Source organism: Alligator sinensis, unplaced genomic scaffold (assembly GCF_000455745.1).
Source record: "Alligator sinensis unplaced genomic scaffold, ASM45574v1 scaffold1241_1, whole genome shotgun sequence".
Taxonomy (NCBI): Eukaryota; Metazoa; Chordata; order Crocodylia; family Alligatoridae; genus Alligator; species Alligator sinensis.
In genome coordinates, this window is record NW_005842202.1 from 457,124 (window position 1) to 465,373 (window position 8,250).

Here is an 8,250-nt window from a genome sequence, read left to right on the forward strand (position 1 = left end):
AAAAAAAATAAAGCTCTAATGTTAACAATAACTTTCATTTTAAGGTTCCCCAGTAAAGATCCAGATAAATAATAGTCTGTGGAAAAGGGGTTGTTCTTGATAAAAGCCCATTCTTCATCTGGAAATGTTGTGGTCGGAAAGTCTAGACCAGCTTTGCTCGCTGTGAATTGCAGATGAAGAAGTAGTGTTCAGGGTGACCTGAGAAGTGGTTTAGCGCCAGGGTTTGAACCCAACAGTGATTTGAACAACACTGGTTTGGAAATGCAAGGTTTCCTAGTGTGCATGTGGTTGTAACTGGTATAAAAGGAGGATCTTGCCATATGAAGAGGACCGAGCTACAATGGTGTCTGTTTTTCTATCAGAAACCCATGGCAGGAGGTTGCACCAATTGTATGGTTCTCTAAACCTGGGCTCTGTGGTAAGCCTGACCTTCAGTCACTGGTTTCAGTTCAACTCAGGAGTAACCCAGAAGCTACTGCAGCCCTTCAACAAGCTCCACAAAGTTAGTCTGCATTTCTCAAGCCCACCTGCAGAGACTGGACACTGGGAGTCAACACAGATTGGCTGCGGACAGTGGGTTACCCTGAGTGTACCTGTTCTGGGAAGGAGAGGACTTCATCCTCCAAGGTTATTAATGCAATATTAGAGTTAGAGACCAAACCAACAGGCTTAAATTCTGGTCTGGGAGGGAGAGGGACTTTCAGATCATTACTGAGGTCTCCATGGAGCCAGAAGCCACAGCAGCAGCCACTTCATCTACAGCAGATGATTTCACTAGATTGAAAGCTGCACTTATTTCCCCCTTCTAGTAAGACCCCTAGAGTTAGCCTGTGTAGGGTCCTGTGGCTAGGATAGCTCTTTCCTTTGGGGGAAAAAAAGCAGGTAGTCAAGTAGGGGAAATACCTAAAGAAATAGGGTTATGAGTAACCTCTGAGGGCTTTTACAAATCTAGTGGGTGACCAAGGAGGCTCCCCACCCAGAGCCTTACCTTGGGGTTGTCTGGCCCAAAGAAGACCATCTCCCATGGAGCCCAAGGCTGGGTCTGTAGGCTGCAGGGGGGTACTGTGCTGCTGCTCTTATAGGATGCACCTGAGCAGGCCAGGGCCCCGCCCTGATAGAGGTGGAGCCTATAAAAGCAAAGCATGGGGCACTGCTGATATTTTGGGGCTATTTTATATTTACAGGGAGCTGAAACATTCACTTCAGGGGGATGCTGGGGAAAGCTAGACACTCTCACTGGATTCCTACATTAGCAAGAGGGGGAATACATGAACTATAGTATAGGTCAGTGGGGGAGCTAGTGCCTCTGTTGTGCTTGCTGGAAAAAAAAAACTAGGTCCTAATTAAGGGGGGGGAGTTAATCCAGATCTACTAGATCAGACTGTCTTTCTTCTCTACCTTTCTCCAACATCTATAAAGATACTTGTACAATTCAGGCTTTGCATCACAATTTCAGACCATAGTTAGCCCTGCTAGAGGTAGCAAATGGTTTAACTCATGCTGGATCTTAAAACAAAAGTTAGCAGAGGGCTGTAGCCAGGGACTTAACCAAACCTCTCTGCTTATACCACGGGAACCCTGACATGAGCTGTGATGGGGGACACATGGCTAGGAGGGGCAGTGGCGTTCAGCTGGGATGCTCTTGCTGGCAGGGCAGGGTCCGCATGGGTGCATCAGACTCTGTTAGGAGACAAAGTCAGAGATGGGGGTTGCTTGGGGTCTATCGTATGCATGTAGCTGCCGCGTGACCTTTCTACAGTCCAGCAGGGAGGAGATGCAGGCCACACTTGAGAACGTGAGCACATCTCGGGGACCGCATGCTGGTCGCTGCAGCCCCCAACCCAGCTCTGGCCTTGGCCTTGCTCCCCTGCGGCACCTTGCCCTTCACTCGGTGCTGAGCCACAAAGATCAGGCTGGGACATGGGGGGAGCAGGGCCCTTTGTTGGACTCTACTAGGGGCTGGCTAAACCCTGCAGCCTCTTCCCCAGGCCTCGTTACACCCGTGTTAGCGTGCTATATGGGTGTGCTCAATGGGGCTGTGCGTGCACCGTGGGTCCCCAGGTGCAGACTATGCAGGAATTGCACAGGGCAACTCAAATCGAGCGTCAATAAAATCTTCCTGCCACTCTTCCCCTCCCCCTCCAGTCCCCCCAAAACAAGCTCCACGCTGTGTGGGAAAGTCTTCTCCCTCTGCCATGAGCCAGCCCCTCTGCTCCCGGGAGTCCCACGTCACAGCTTGGAGGCAAGGGCCATGCTGACCGCGACCTCGAGCAGCTTTTCCAGCCAGCTCGAAAATATCCCTGAATACCACAGAGCTGGAGGCAAAGTCCATGTGTCCTGTGGGCTCGGGAGAGAAATCTCGCCCCTCTCGGCAGTGTAAATCCCTGGGCTCAGGTCACTCCAAGACTTTTTAAACCTCACTGAGCTGTGGAGAGCAGCGTGTCCCAGCCTGGGCCCCCGGCCAGCGGCTCTGCCGCTTTCAATGTTATCTGGCTGACACAGCTCAGCTAAGCCCCTGGCAGATGGATCACCGGGGAGCTGTCACCCGAGCACAATTCAGGGCAGCCCAGCGGCCAGGGCGGGTGCGGAGGGCGCGCGCGCGCATCTGTTTTGCTGACAAAGGCTCTGTCGCCTACTTGGTCCAGAGAGTTCAATATAAAGGCTTCAAAACACAACATGGGTCGAAGCTGCTGCTGTCGAGCGACTCAAGTTCCCATTGAAATGCCCTGGAAAGCAGGGGTCTGACCCTCCATTTGCCGCCCCGTAGAGGGTCACAACCCGAAGAGCCATGGGCAAGCAGGGAGACAGTCAGGGCGCGGGACTGCAGGGAGCCCTTTGCTGGGGGAGGCTCTGGCTAACGGCACCTGGGTCCCCTGGCCCCGGCGGAGCTATGCCATGCAGACAAGCAAGCGGCACCAGGCAATGCGCTGTCCTGGCCCACCCCGCATGCACACCCACATCAGGCTGCACCCCTGCCTCTGGCCACTTATCCCTCAATCTCTCCTTGGGTAGGTGGCAGCGGTGGCACCTCCCAACTGTAGGCCCTTCATTGCATATGTCCTTTGCTTGCCCTTCCCCAGGGCTTTGAGCCATGGTTCCCACAAGCACGGCCCCGGGGTGAGCCATCGGGCATTTGAGTTAATGCTGAAGAGCTGAGCCGAGCGGCTCCCTTCACACCGGAGGCAGGGCCCTCAAGAGATCACATCCCCAACCCTTCCCCTGACCGAACCAGCTCAGCCAAGTGCCCAGCCAAGCTGCATTTGAAAACCCCCGGTGCTGGAGACCTCTCCAGGGACCTGTCCCAGAGCTGAGCTGCCCCCGGGGTTAGGACGTCCTTCCCAACGCCCAGCTGAAACCTGCCTTGCTGCAAAACCTGCCTATGCAGCAAGAGCACTGGTGTATCGGACCAGGCACGCGGCCGCATCAGTTCGTGTTTAGCCTTTTCTTCCCAGCCAAAGCAGCCGGAGCAGCGATGTTTGAAAACACAGTGTGGGAGATTCTGGAGCAGGTGGCACCAGCCTCGATGAAAACAGGAGGGCCCATTACACCCCATCTGAACACTACTGCTAATAAAAACTTGAGTAAAGTTGTCCCTGTATTTTCCTTCCCCAAAGGAGCTCAGGCAGCCGGAGGCTATGCAGCAAGAGCACCGATTCTGGGAACAGGCCTTGCTTTTCCAGTGTATTTGTAAACCTGGCCGTATCCAAATAATTGAGTTTCTTGGGTAGTGTATTTGTCAAGCTGGCCGTATCCAAATTCTTGAGTTTCTTGGGGGCCTCGAGCAAGATTCAGCATCACTGCCACGCAGCGTCTTTCTCCCGGAGCACTGTCACTCGGGGGACTCGAGCAAGATTCAGCATCACTGCCACTCAGCGTCTTTCTCCCGGAGCACTGTCACTCGGGGTTGCGGAAGTGTTTGGGGGGATTCGAGACGAAATCTCTGCACCAATACGGTAATTTAATGGGGTAATCATTTTCTGTCAGGCAAATGTCATAATCTGGCACTTTGTGTCGCAGCCCCATGACACCGGGAAGAAAAGCTGCAGCGTTTTGATAAGCAGCATCCACACGGCATCGGTGTGCGGAGCGAAAAGAGGCTCATTGTGCAAGACGAATGGGAGGTTGGCTCCCCAAATAATTGCAAATGGACATTTACTTAGCTGGGAATTGCGCGCTGCGCTCTGAGAAGGTTAGTTGCATTCGGGGAGCGACTCAGTGCTGCGCAGCTCGTCTCCTGGAGGCTGCTGCGGAGAAGAGAAGCCGAGGCTGTGCGGCCACTGACGTCAATTGGGTAAATAATACCCTGCAGCGAAGTCACCCGAGTGCGCGCTCCCCTTCCAGCGGGAGCCCTGCCGAACACGGCTCGCGCCCGGGACTTCTGAGAAGCCCAGGTGTCTGCTCCTGCCAAAACGCCGCTCTGGAAACCGGAGAGGCTGCAGGAGGGGGACTGATCTCGGCTCGCTGCGGCCCCATGAACATGCTGCCGCCTTCCCTGGGCGAGGGAGATGTCCAGCAGGACGGAGATGTCCTGCATCCTGCAGTCAGCGTCTCTAGGCACAGATGCCAAGTGAGCAAAGGGCCGAGTAGGGTCTGCCCTTTCCTGTGCCGTACCCAGCACGTGCGGCAGTGGACGTAGCGCTGGGGGCAGCACCGTACTTTGACTCCTGGTGGCCCCGGGCAAACTGAAGGAAGAGGAAGGGTCTTGCTTAGGATCGCCCTCCAGAAGGGCAGCTCCAGAGCTGGGAAGCAGCAGAGGCCTCTTCCCTCCTGCCCCACCATCCACCAGCATCCCCCCTGCCTGGCCAACCACTGCGGGCCACGGCCTTGGAGAGATCCTGGGGGCTGGCAGTGGTCCGGGCTCTGGGGAACGGTCTGCCCTCCCCTTGTCCCCGACCCCCACCCGGGGCTTGACACCATGCTCGCTGCTCAGGTCTGCTGCTCAGGGACCAGGATGGAGAAAGCCCAAGCAGAGAAAAGTGGCTTTCACCTCTTCCCTGGGAACATCTCTGGGGACCGGGGAGCAGAAGGACATTATTAACGAAGCCAATTAAAGCACTGGCTCGGGGCACTGTGCACATCACTGCAGTTGCATTACGAGCTGTTAGCGAGAGGGTTGAATTATTCACACGAAACAAAGTGCGGAGGCAACAAGAGCCGGGGCCGGGTCAGCGGCGGGGCTGGGGCCACCTCTCTTCCAGCTCAAGAGTCAGAGAAGAGAAGACCAAGGAGGGGATTGAATAGCAGCCTTCAGCTCCCTGCCAGGGGGTTGCAAAGAGGATGGAGCTGGGCTGCGCTCAGTGGGGACAGATGACAAGGAGCAACAGCTCAAATTGCAGCAAGGGAAGTTGAGGTTGGATATTAGGAAAAACCTTCTCACTAGGCGGGTGGGGAAGCACTGGGACAGGTTACCCAGAGAGGTGGTGCAATCTCCATCCTTGGAGGTTTTGAAGACCCAGCTAGACAAAGCCGTGGCTGGGATGATGTAGTTGGGGCTGGTCCTGCTGGGAGCAGGGGGCTGGACGGGATGTCACCTCGGGACGTCCCTCCCAGCCCTTGTGTTCTCCGATCCCATTAATCCAAGGTGCCTTGTCGTGAGCACCGGCTGCCCCACGGCTCCTTCCTGGAGGAGCGGTTCCTCCTCGGCGCCGTTGCCATGCCAACACATCTGTCTAGGCCATCGCCACTTGTTGAAAAGCTTTTCTTTTTTTTTCTTTTCTTTTTTTTTAAAAAAAAGGCAATTTAGCAGAGAAAGCCGGAGAAGAACACGAAGGCGTTAACCCTTTTCTGCACCTGGGAAGGAGGAAGACAGCAGCTGTACGAGGAGAGAGCCAGCGCTGGGGTCTCCAGTGACCCTGTGCTACTGGGAGCAGATACGCTCCAGCAGGCAGCCGAAAAGCCCCAGGGGCTAAACAGCCCCCTGTAGGCAAGATGGCCAGTGAAGGGTGCCCATGGGCTTGTAGCAGGGGCCCAGGCCTGGGCACAAACCTTGGGCACAGCAGTCACAGAAGGGGATGCACCCGACGGCGGCACAAGTGGCACCGAAAGGTCCCTGCACGATGCAGGAGACAGTCATGGTGCCACTGGCGCCAGCTTGGGCGCCTACTGCTTTGGAAGGTCACAAACATCCCTGCGGTCTGCATTTGGGAGAGCGAGCCAGACTCCCCATGGGAACAGCCGTGCCCCCGACCGGCCCCAGGGCCTCGCGCCCGTCTCCAGCCCGAGGCAGCCGCGAGCCCACGCTGCTGGGCACAAGCTACAGGAAGGTAGCCCCTCGGTGGCGGGGTTAGCTCCAAGGCGGCAGGCAGGTTCCTCTGCAAGTGGTGGCAGAGCCGCCCCCCCCGAGGCAGCGATCCTCAACCGGGCGGCCGCAACCCCTGGGGTGCCTCGAGCCCCTTGCAAGGGTGCCGCACAAGGCAGGGTAACCCCCCGGGATGGCAAACAGGAGTCGCAGACGCTCTGCCTTGCTTTGGCTTCCCGACTCCTTTGCACCACGGAGCGGCTCTGGGATGTCTCTGTCGGCAAAAAGCAAACGAGAACTGGGAGCTGCGTTTTCCGGGGTGCCGCGAGCCTCGCTCTGCTCGGCGGGGTGTGCTAAGGCAGGTCCTCGCTATTGCTCCAGCTTTCCATCCCCGCTCGCCCCTCCCCAGCCAGGCCCCCCCGGACGGTGGGGGGCTCACAGCTGCCGCTTCCTGCAAGAACCCGGCTGACATCAGCCGTTGTCAAGGAGACCGTGTTTTGATAAAATCGTGGGACACTTACTCCGCGATTTCCAGCACATAGTTTCCCTGTAGCCCGAGGCAGCTCCCCTGAGCTGGGACCCCTGCGCCAGCTCCTGGGGGCGGGAGGAGGGGGCAGCATTTGGGGCCAGGGGTCAAGTGCGTGCCTGGCTGCAGAGACGCGCTGACCCACCCCGCCAGCCTTCGCGGAGCAGGCACGTGGACCAGGGGCAGGTTGGGCTCCCGGTCCAGTTCGCCCACAAGCTGTGGGAAGGGAGAGAGCCGGGGAGGGGGGACGCAAGTCAGCTCTGTCCCAAGGTGGTCTTGGCTAAGTCATTGCCCTGCATTGTGCCTCGGTTTCCCCGTCTGCAAAGTCAGGAGGGTGGTGCTGAGACCCCCTGGAGGGAGCGACACCCCACCACCAGCTGCACCATGTGCCCCCGCTGCCCAGGTCCTGCCTGGTGGCCTCCTAACACGACGTGGCGGGACGGGCTTCTACCCGCGTCTGCCTGTAATCCCTCCAGAGGAAGGAAAACCCAGAGCAAGATGCAAGGACTCGCTCCCCAGTCTTCCCAGTAAACTGCAAGCTCCGATGAGCGGAGATGAGCAGAACCAGCCAAGGACTCTTGTGGTCAGGACGAGTTCAGGCCTTAATGCCTCCGGTTGCTAAAGAGTCAATATTAAGCAAGGTTTCTCTTAAACACCACACTTCAGAGCCCCCCGCTTCAGCTCTTGACCACTCTGGTCCGGCCCAGGCTTTTTCTGCGCCCCATTTCGGAGGACCCAAGCCCCTCACCTGGTTTCCACGAATGCCCATCTAAAATAATCCCCTGCTTGGGGAGCAGCCCAGGGGGGTTTCAGGCGCAGCAGGGAAAGCTCCAGCCCATTCGAATAACGCATCCTGCCGTGCTCGGGCATTGCTGGGAATGAGCTGCGGAGAGGCCTGGTGTGACCTGTGTAGTGCACCCCTGGGATCCCACCCCAGAAGCAGCCGCCTTTAAAGAGTGGGAGGGAAGGGGGGTGGTTACTCCAATGCTATGTTGGAAACTGCAACCCGGAGTTTTCTACCCCTGTGAAATAAAGCCTCAATTGTCTCAAAATAAGCAGGGAAACGGACACCAGGGCTCTTTGCTCTCCCCTGCTCCTAGCTAAACCTTTTGTGGGGAAAGTAGCTCACAAGTGAGAAGCTTCCCGTAGGCTGAGAGATGTTGGAAACGGCCCTCGGCCCCGTAGAGAGGAGAGGAGAGGAGAGAGAGCTAATGCCACTCCATACACCTAGCGTGTCTGCTCCCACTACGTCCCTGCCGCCGGGATCTGTCCTCTGAGATCAAACGGTGGTTTCCACCCTGCTCGAATGGCGCGGCGGGCGGTTGCAGGAACACTCGAGATCCGGCTGTAGGGATGCGGCGAGAGGGAGCATCCAGCCATACAAGTGCTCAGACAGCACGAGGATGCCCTGTCTCTGGCACCCCTCCTTCCACTTACCTCTGCTTCTCCCTGCTCCCCAGTCCCAGGCAGTCACCAGCACTCGCCG